This window comes from Cebus imitator, unplaced genomic scaffold (genome assembly GCF_001604975.1).
Source record: "Cebus imitator isolate Cc_AM_T3 unplaced genomic scaffold, Cebus_imitator-1.0 Scaffold956, whole genome shotgun sequence".
Lineage (NCBI taxonomy): Eukaryota > Metazoa > Chordata > Mammalia > Primates > Cebidae > Cebus > Cebus imitator.
The window spans coordinates 128,528-136,838 of record NW_016108271.1 but is presented as its reverse complement, the minus strand read 5'-3'; the positions used below and the strand labels follow the sequence as shown (position 1 = coordinate 136,838).

At 38.3% G+C, this 8,311-nt stretch overlaps 1 long non-coding RNA gene across 1 annotated transcript; it reads right to left on the bottom strand.

The window, feature by feature from the left end:
* Nucleotides 1-423: 423 nt before the first annotated feature.
* LOC108298422 lies at nucleotides 424-4,003 on the bottom strand. The gene is made up of 3 exons (XR_005198741.1): nucleotides 2,240-4,003; nucleotides 1,887-2,047; nucleotides 424-1,710 (listed from the first exon to the last, which is right to left on the bottom strand). It is a non-coding gene; the product is annotated as an uncharacterized LOC108298422 (long non-coding RNA).
* Between the last annotated feature and the right edge of the window lie 4,308 nt (nucleotides 4,004-8,311).

The following is an 8,311-nucleotide window of genomic DNA, read 5'->3' as shown; positions in this document are numbered from 1 at the left end:
AGAAGGCTTTTAACAAAGACATTACTGTTAGATGAACTCTAAAATATATTCTAATCCCCAATAAGTCCTTTCATATTTAAACAATCTTTAGTTCACAAAAGAAATGCCTGGCCTTTATAAGAGCTCAATAGTAGTTGAATGTTTTGTTTTGTTTTGTTTTGTTTGAGTACTGGAAGAGGGAGTAGGTGAGGAAGCATTTCCCCATGTTTATGTTGGACTAAATTAAGCAAATATGGTTTTAGTAAATTACACAATGCCAGATCAATTAGGCAGAGGCCAGTTCATAGCAAAACATTTATGTTCCTTCCTCCTTCCTGGAACAATGCAAATCATTGCCCTGCCAACAAGCAAATGACCATTTGCTTTTCTAACAATTGATCCTGTCTCTGACCTGGAACTTGGAATCATCTAACCATAGAAACAGGCTGAATGAACTTAGAATTGTAGAGACTGCACACTGTACAATGGCCAATTCTACAAAAGCAGAAATGAGGTCAGGTCAAAGACTTTCACTTTGCTTAAATTCAGTGTCTCATCTCATCTTACGTGTCCTCACATTTGTTGAATGTTTACTCTTTGCCAAGCGCTGTTCTAAGCACTCTGTCTTCAGTAACGCCTTTAATCCTATGAGAACCCTGTAAGGTAGGCATTATTATTTTTCTCATTTTATAGATGAACAACTTCGGTTCCCAAGAGATTTCAACATGCCCAGTGTCAATCATTTTGTCAGTAAATAGCCTAGATTTGAACCCTGTCAGATTTCAGAGCCTACACTTTAAACACGATATATTCTGTCTAATGCTTTATATCTAGAAGTGTTACCCAGTCAATGTATTCAAATGGTAAAACTGTACACAGATATTTGTATTATTATATGAATATAGTAGTCATATTTTACATCTCTTGTTCTTTAACAACATGATTTAAACTATATTATATTTATTTAATCTAGTATAATAAAATTGCATTTATCAGTTTAGACAATGGTAAATTGCTTTTGCATGTCTGTTCTCATCATTGATGTTTTTATGAAATGTAGCAAGCAGTTCAACACTAAATTCGCTTAATATATTATACCTCAAAAATAAGGAACAAATGTTTATTTACAAACTAAATACTATCAAACTTTTTTCCTTTTCTGATCGGTAAATATCAATGTCAATTTACAAATGAATAATGCATTTTTTTTCCTGAGGCATGAACAAAACCCCGGCTTCTTTCCTTTTCTCTGCTTTTTGGGATGAGGATTCCCGGATTCTGATACATAGAACACACCCAGTAAATACCAATCAGTGGAAAGGAACAATTTATACCCAGAACTAGAATCTGAGTTTCCTCTTTTATAATTAAAATCTGGAAAATTTTCTCCCTATTGAAAGTGGAATATATGCGTGAAGAACTGTCATTATTTGATGATAATATTATTGTGTATCTGGAAAATTCAAAAGGATACTTTGAAATGTTCATACACAAGATAATGAAATATAAAATGAATATTCAGACATTGGATCGACAAGGGGAAGCAAAGCAAAAGTGCAACTTACTCTTCTAGCTATGCGTGAATAATTAGGTTTCTTTTTCTCCGACTCATTCATGAAACACACAGGCTAACCTGTTACCTTGCAGGTGGGACAAACATCTCAGATTCTTCACAGTTCTTGATAGTTTGGGGGATGAAGATGGATGGGTTGCCAACAGAAGCATGGGTTTCTGAAAGAGAAAGGACAAGAGTTCCCACGGATTGGGTGAGGGAATGTGAGAAGACTTCCTGGGATCTGATGGAAAATGTTCTCACCCAAGTAGTGGGCGGGTGGGGAGGAGTAAGGGTCCTCCACTCTTCTACCCTGGAGGCTGAGAGGTGAGAGGCAGAACTGAAACAAAGTTACCTGAATGAAGCGTTAATTGCGTCACTCTCCTCCAGGCAGCTGAGGATGCAGAGGGAGGCAGTACCCAGTCTCACAGGCCCTCACGGGTCGAGCCTCAGTTGTTTTCTGCTCCTGCACCTTCATTGGCTTCTATAACACAGCCACGCTTCTTTACCTTCGTCCTGCAAGGGTTCAACATTTGATGTTTCTTTATGCAGAACCAGCACTCTAACTTAAATAAGCTTAGAATAACCCAAATAAGCCTAGCCATGGATATCTTTTACAGAGAAAAAAAAGAGAGCAAAGAAACAAAATTGACTTTGCAAAAGTAATTCATCAAACTCCTGACTAAAATAAATAATAAAACATATTACCTTCCCACTGTCCATTTCTTTCTAACTTTCCCTTTCTATCTTCTCTTCCAATTATTTTTTTCCTTCTTCCTTCCTGGTATGGAGGTGTCAGGATCTACCTGGGGAGGGGGAGCCATATATGAAGGCTTCTTGGAGGCATGCAGGATTCTGCAGCAGATAAGGAGAGTCAGGCAGAAGTGCATTCAAGGCGGGTGAGGAACTGGCAGGTGGAGGAGACATCCAGGGGTGGTCTGGAGATTCATTACATTGAGCAAATAATTACTTTAATTGAGCAAATAAATAAAGGCATTGTAAATGATGAGAGACAGGTTTATCTCAGGTGGAAACCATACTTTAAAACATGGAAAGGTAGAAGGCCAGAATAACTCTGAAGTATTAGACTAGAATTGGAGGTACCAATATGAACTCATAGTTACAGATGTATCTATCTATTCTATGTGTCTATCTATAATTTACCTTTGCTAGCTCTCCCTCCACTGAAAGGAACTAGAAATAAGATACTCCAGTAATAATGAGCACACAGAGACCTCAGACCTTGACTTTCAAATACTGTCTTCCTCTTAAAGAAACCAGAACTTTTGGAGAAATGGCTGATTCTAAGGCTGAGGCAGGGAAAGAATAAGATGAGCCTCAACATTTATTCATATAATAAAAATTAGTTGAACATACATTCGCTACCAGACACTTTTTTAAGGTGTTGGGAAGACACAATTTTTGCCCGCATTTTAATGAGTAAAACAAATCAACAAATAAATAGCAAATAGGTATTGTATGCTTACTGTGTTTCAGGCGCTGTGCTCTTTCCTGAAATAAGACACTTGAGAACAGCCAGAACGTTTCTGTCCTCAGATAAAAAATAGTACAATAAATATTTGCTAAATGAGTGTATTCCAAGAGAAATTGAGCATTTCTTCTCTAAGGCAAAATGTATATTCTACAGTACAAGCACTGAAGATAAAATACCAGAAGCAATTTGAACTCTCCCAACCAACTGAGCTAGATTCAACTCGGCACCTCAATTTTCTTGTTGCCTCAAGTCTCATGGCCTCCTGCCCTGTCTTTTGGTATTCTAGCCACTTTGGCTACTCTAAATCCTTGTAACTGACAAACAGATTCTGTGTTACTTACAAGCCGTGGCATACATTCTACCTTCATCAGGACTGTCTTCGTGTATTTTGTGCTGCTGTAACAGAAAGCCTGAGACTGAGTACATTTCTAACGAACAGAACTTTACTGACTTGTGGTTCTGGGGGTTGGGAAGTAAAAGATCCAAGGGCTGGCATCTAGCAAGGGTCTTCTTGCCGTGTCATGTCATGAAAAAGAGCAAAGAGTGAATGACAGAGAGCAAGAGATCAAATGAGCAGCACCAAGCGCTTTTATAAGTGCCATGAATCCATTGATGAAGTTGAAGCTCATGATCTAAACACCTTTCATTAAGCCCCATCTCCCTGTAGCATCAGGAGTTTAAGTTTCCAACACATGCTTCTTGGGGAACACATTCAAACCCCAGCAAGGACAAACTACTTTTTTTAACAATAGATATATCTTTCCATTATATGTATACCTATTTTTCACATGAGATATCACACTTTTTTTCTTCTTCCTTTTTAACAGATGTAGAGGGTACAAGCACACTGTTTATACATGGATACACCGCACGGGGGTAAAACCTGGGCTTTTACTGTAACCATCATCCAAACAGTGTACAGTGTGCCCATTAAGTGACTTTTCATCCTTCGTTCCCTTCTAAACCTCCACCCTGTGCAAGTCTCCAACGTCTATTATTTCACTCTGTTTTTCTATCAGTACATGCTATTTCGCTCCCACTTAGCAATGAGAACATACGGTGTTTGACTTTCTGTTTCTGAGTTATTTCACTTAAAACAATGGCCTCTAGTTACATGCAGAAGGCAGGCTCTTCTTCTGCAGGTCCAGGGTGGGCGCCACTCTCACAGGCTCCTCTCGCGCCAAACACTGCTCCTCTGGGGCACTTGTCACGTTGCACAAAAACAGTTTTTAAAATGTCTCTCCCATTTAGTTGTCAGACCTCTGAGAGTGGGAGTCATATATGTTTTGTTTTTTAATTGCTGAATTCCCAGTACCTTTTTCTATGCTTGGCACATAGTAAGTATCCCGTAATTATTTCACAAAAATTATTCTGTATTTTGTATCACTGCCCAGTTCACTGCCTTTTCCAGCAACACTTTGGTTACAGACATTGACAAGGCTCCAGAGAAAAGAAGGAAACGATGAACTCTCACGTGTCACGCACAGTTAGCAATCTGCTAATCTACCTGGGNCAAGCGCTTTTATAAGTGCCATGAATCCATTGATGAAGTTGAAGCTCATGATCTAAACACCTTTCATTAAGCCCCATCTCCCTGTAGCATCAGGAGTTTAAGTTTCCAACACATGCTTCTTGGGGAACACATTCAAACCCCAGCAAGGACAAACTACTTTTTTTAACAATAGATATATCTTTCCATTATATGTATACCTATTTTTCACATGAGATATCACACTTTTTTTCTTCTTCCTTTTTAACAGATGTAGAGGGTACAAGCACACTGTTTATACATGGATACACCGCACGGGGGTAAAACCTGGGCTTTTAGTGTAACCATCATCCAAATTGTGTACAGTGTGCCCATTAAGTGACTTTTCATCCTTCGTTCCCTTCTAAACCTCCACCCTGTCCAAGTCTCCAACGTCTATTATTTCACTCTGTTTTTCTATCAGTACATGCTATTTCGCTCCCACTTATCAATGAGAACATACGGTGTTTGACTTCCTGTTTCTGAGTTATTTCACTTAAAACAATGGCCTCTAGTTACATGCAGAAGGCAGGCTCTTCTTCTGCAGGTCCAGGGTGGGCGCCACTCTCACAGGCTCCTCTCGCGCCTAACACTGCTCCTCTGGGGCACTTGTCACGTTGCACAAAAACAGTTTTTAAAATGTCTCTCCCATTTAGTTGTCAGACCTCTGAGAGTGGGAGTCATATATGTTTTGTTTTTTAATTGCTGAATTCCCAGTACCTTTTTCTATGCTTGGCACATAGTAAGTATCCCGTAATTATTTCACAAAAATTATTCTGTATTTTGTATCACTGCCCAGTTCACTGCCTTTTCCAGCAACACTTTGGTTACGGACATTGACAAGGCTCCAGAGAAAAGAAGGAAATGATGAACTCTCACGTGTCACGCACAGTTAGCAATCTGCTAATCTACCCGGGAGCTATCCTTAAAAATTCATGGTCGACAATGAATAGATTGATTATAGAGTAGCAATTGAGCCAAATTACTGAATTATGTCATATCTCGTTCCATGAGTGCCGTAATAGCAATTCAACTTAAGAGGCTTGATATTTACTGTTGGAGGCACAACGTCAGAGTCAGAAGGAAATCTGGGCTACCTTAGAGTGAAAAGGATGTGAAAAAGGACTTTTGTAAATATGATTCAGGTTATAGCAATATAACTTATTTCCATTAAATGTGTCATCACTGTATCACTATGATATTTGAAAGTGGTAGAACGACTGATGTGTAAAATTCTGTGGAGTATGTAATGAGAGTCACATATAAACAATATTTTAAATATCACCACAGTAATCACAGTGAGCTAGGTGTCCAGGCCAGAAACGCTACTCAAGGTAGTTTGAAGATCACTCAGAATCACAGCACACTAGATCAGACCTACTTAGCTAAGGATATTTTCCTTTATTTTACTGTTTCTTAATGAAAAGGAAAAAAGATACAAAGAAAATAAAGATACAAATTCCTAGTTCCTCTCTTTTTCTTCGAAGAAGTGCTACTTTAATTGGTTTTATCATTGTAGGAATTAATTATCGAAAGAGGAAGAGTTCCATCAGTTCAGAGGAACTTAGAATGCCAGGTTAGCTCAATTTTATCTCCTTTTATTATAAGGAGGAAAGAAATACATCATATTTTCAAGCCTAACTAACATCCAGGATCTGAATTCAAATTTTTCTGTGGCCCCACAGTTTCATAACCCAACTTCTGTGTTTTCTTTACTGCTGACTTATCTAGCTTATTTGAATTAAAGTCCTGGTTATGAAATGCAACATCAGATTAAGGCCTCTGATTTTTAGATAAAAATAAATTTATTCCAGGCATGGTGGCTCACATGTGTAATCCCAGAACTTTGGGAGGCCAAAGTGGGAGTATTGCTTGAGCCTAGGAGTTTGAGGCCAGCTTGGGCAATATGGTGGAACCCTGTCTCTACAGAAAAAATAAAAATACAAAACTTAGCTGAGCGTGATGATGCATTCCTAGGGATTAAGCTGTTCAAGAGGCTGAGGTGGGAAAATTTTCAAGTGGCACCCCTTTTGTGGAATCATGTTTGATCCTACCCTCCTCGAGGTAGATTTCCTAAATTGTATGTTTCTCCATTGTCTTACATGATCTGGAGTAGTTTTGTGTGTGCGTGTGTGTGTGTTTATCTCACTAAGCGTATAAGCTTGAAGAAAAGAAACTATATATCATTTTCTTAATTTTCATTCAGTAACAACACCTTAAATATATACAGATAAGTATATCTTGAGTCAATGAATAAGTCTCTACATTGAGACTTACATTACATCTCTAATATTATCACAGCTGTTTTGCTAAGGCCATGCTCCAAGTAAGGTAGCAAAATTTTCACAAGGATAGTGGGTTTAGTGGTGAATTTCAGAATTACAAATGCTATGTTTTAAATCATTCTTAGGCATTCTTCACCATCTCATCCATATACCACCTTCAGCCTTTACTATATTCTGTAGTAAAGAAAAGAGTTGTAGAATTAAAGATGTCTGATGAGATCAGGCAAGTTCAGGGTGTGAGAATCTCATCATGTGTGTTCAACATCTAGTGAAAGTCAACCTCAAGGTCTCCATGAGTAGGCATAGAGTACGCCTTACAATAATACCTTTGGGTATTTATGAATTCTGTATACTGGCCCATTTGACCTTCATATTCTTCTGAGCAACATGGTAAGTAGAGTCACTAGCTAAAGTAAAGAAAGAGCAAGGGAGTGTTATGTAGCTGAGCTGAGATGAGATGAGGAAGTTGAGACGAGTCTGAGAAAAAGATAATTTTTCCACATTTGTCACCTACTAGACATTTTTTGCACCAGCCAGCTTCTTTTCAAATATTCAAGTATCTCCTGAGATTCTTAATCTTCATTGTATTAATCCATTCTCACACGGCTATAAAGACATAACCGAGACTGGGTAATTTATAAAGAAAAAAGGATTAATTGACTCATGGTTCTACAGGCTGGGGAGGTCTGAGAGAAACTTACAATTATGGTGGAAAGGGAAGGGGAAGCAGGTATGTCTTACATGGCCGAAGGAGGAAGAGAGCGAAGGAGGAGGTGCAATACACTTTTAAACAACCAAGCCTCATAAGACCTCACTGTCATGACAGCAGCAGGGGAGAACTCCACCCCCATGATGCAACGACCTCCCACCAGGACCCTCTTCCAAACGCTGCGGATTATAATTCGATGTGAGATTTGGGCAGTGACACAAATTCAAACCGTATCACTCATATAGGTTATTTTTATGTGTTTTCTAGGTTGTTGGGTTTTTTTAAAGACGCTAGTTCTCTCTTGTGTTGTAGATTTAAACTGAAGCCCAAAATGTTTAAGCAATTGACTCAAGGTCACTGAGCTAGTCACTGGCGGATTATGGATGTGAAACAAAGTCTTCATTTTTCAAGTCCAGAGTTCTCGTGTTTCTATTATCAGTGGTTCTTAAGCATTTATTAACAATGAAACTATTTTCCCCTGAATCCAATCTTATGTAACCTCAATATATATCTGATAAAGGCTGCATTTCTTTAACATAAAAAAAGAATTTAAAATGTTTCAACTACTATATTGGTGGTTGCATTTAGTAAGACTTTGTTTGACATTTGTCTGTTCATTTACATGTCTGTCAGTCTGTTTGCTTGGGTAGTGTGATATTATTCAGGATTAGAAGACTCTTAGTTGAATGAAAAGATAAAAACTGGTCCTCAGTGACCTTGGATAAAATTATAACTTTGACACTGTTGAACTTTGCAGAGTTGA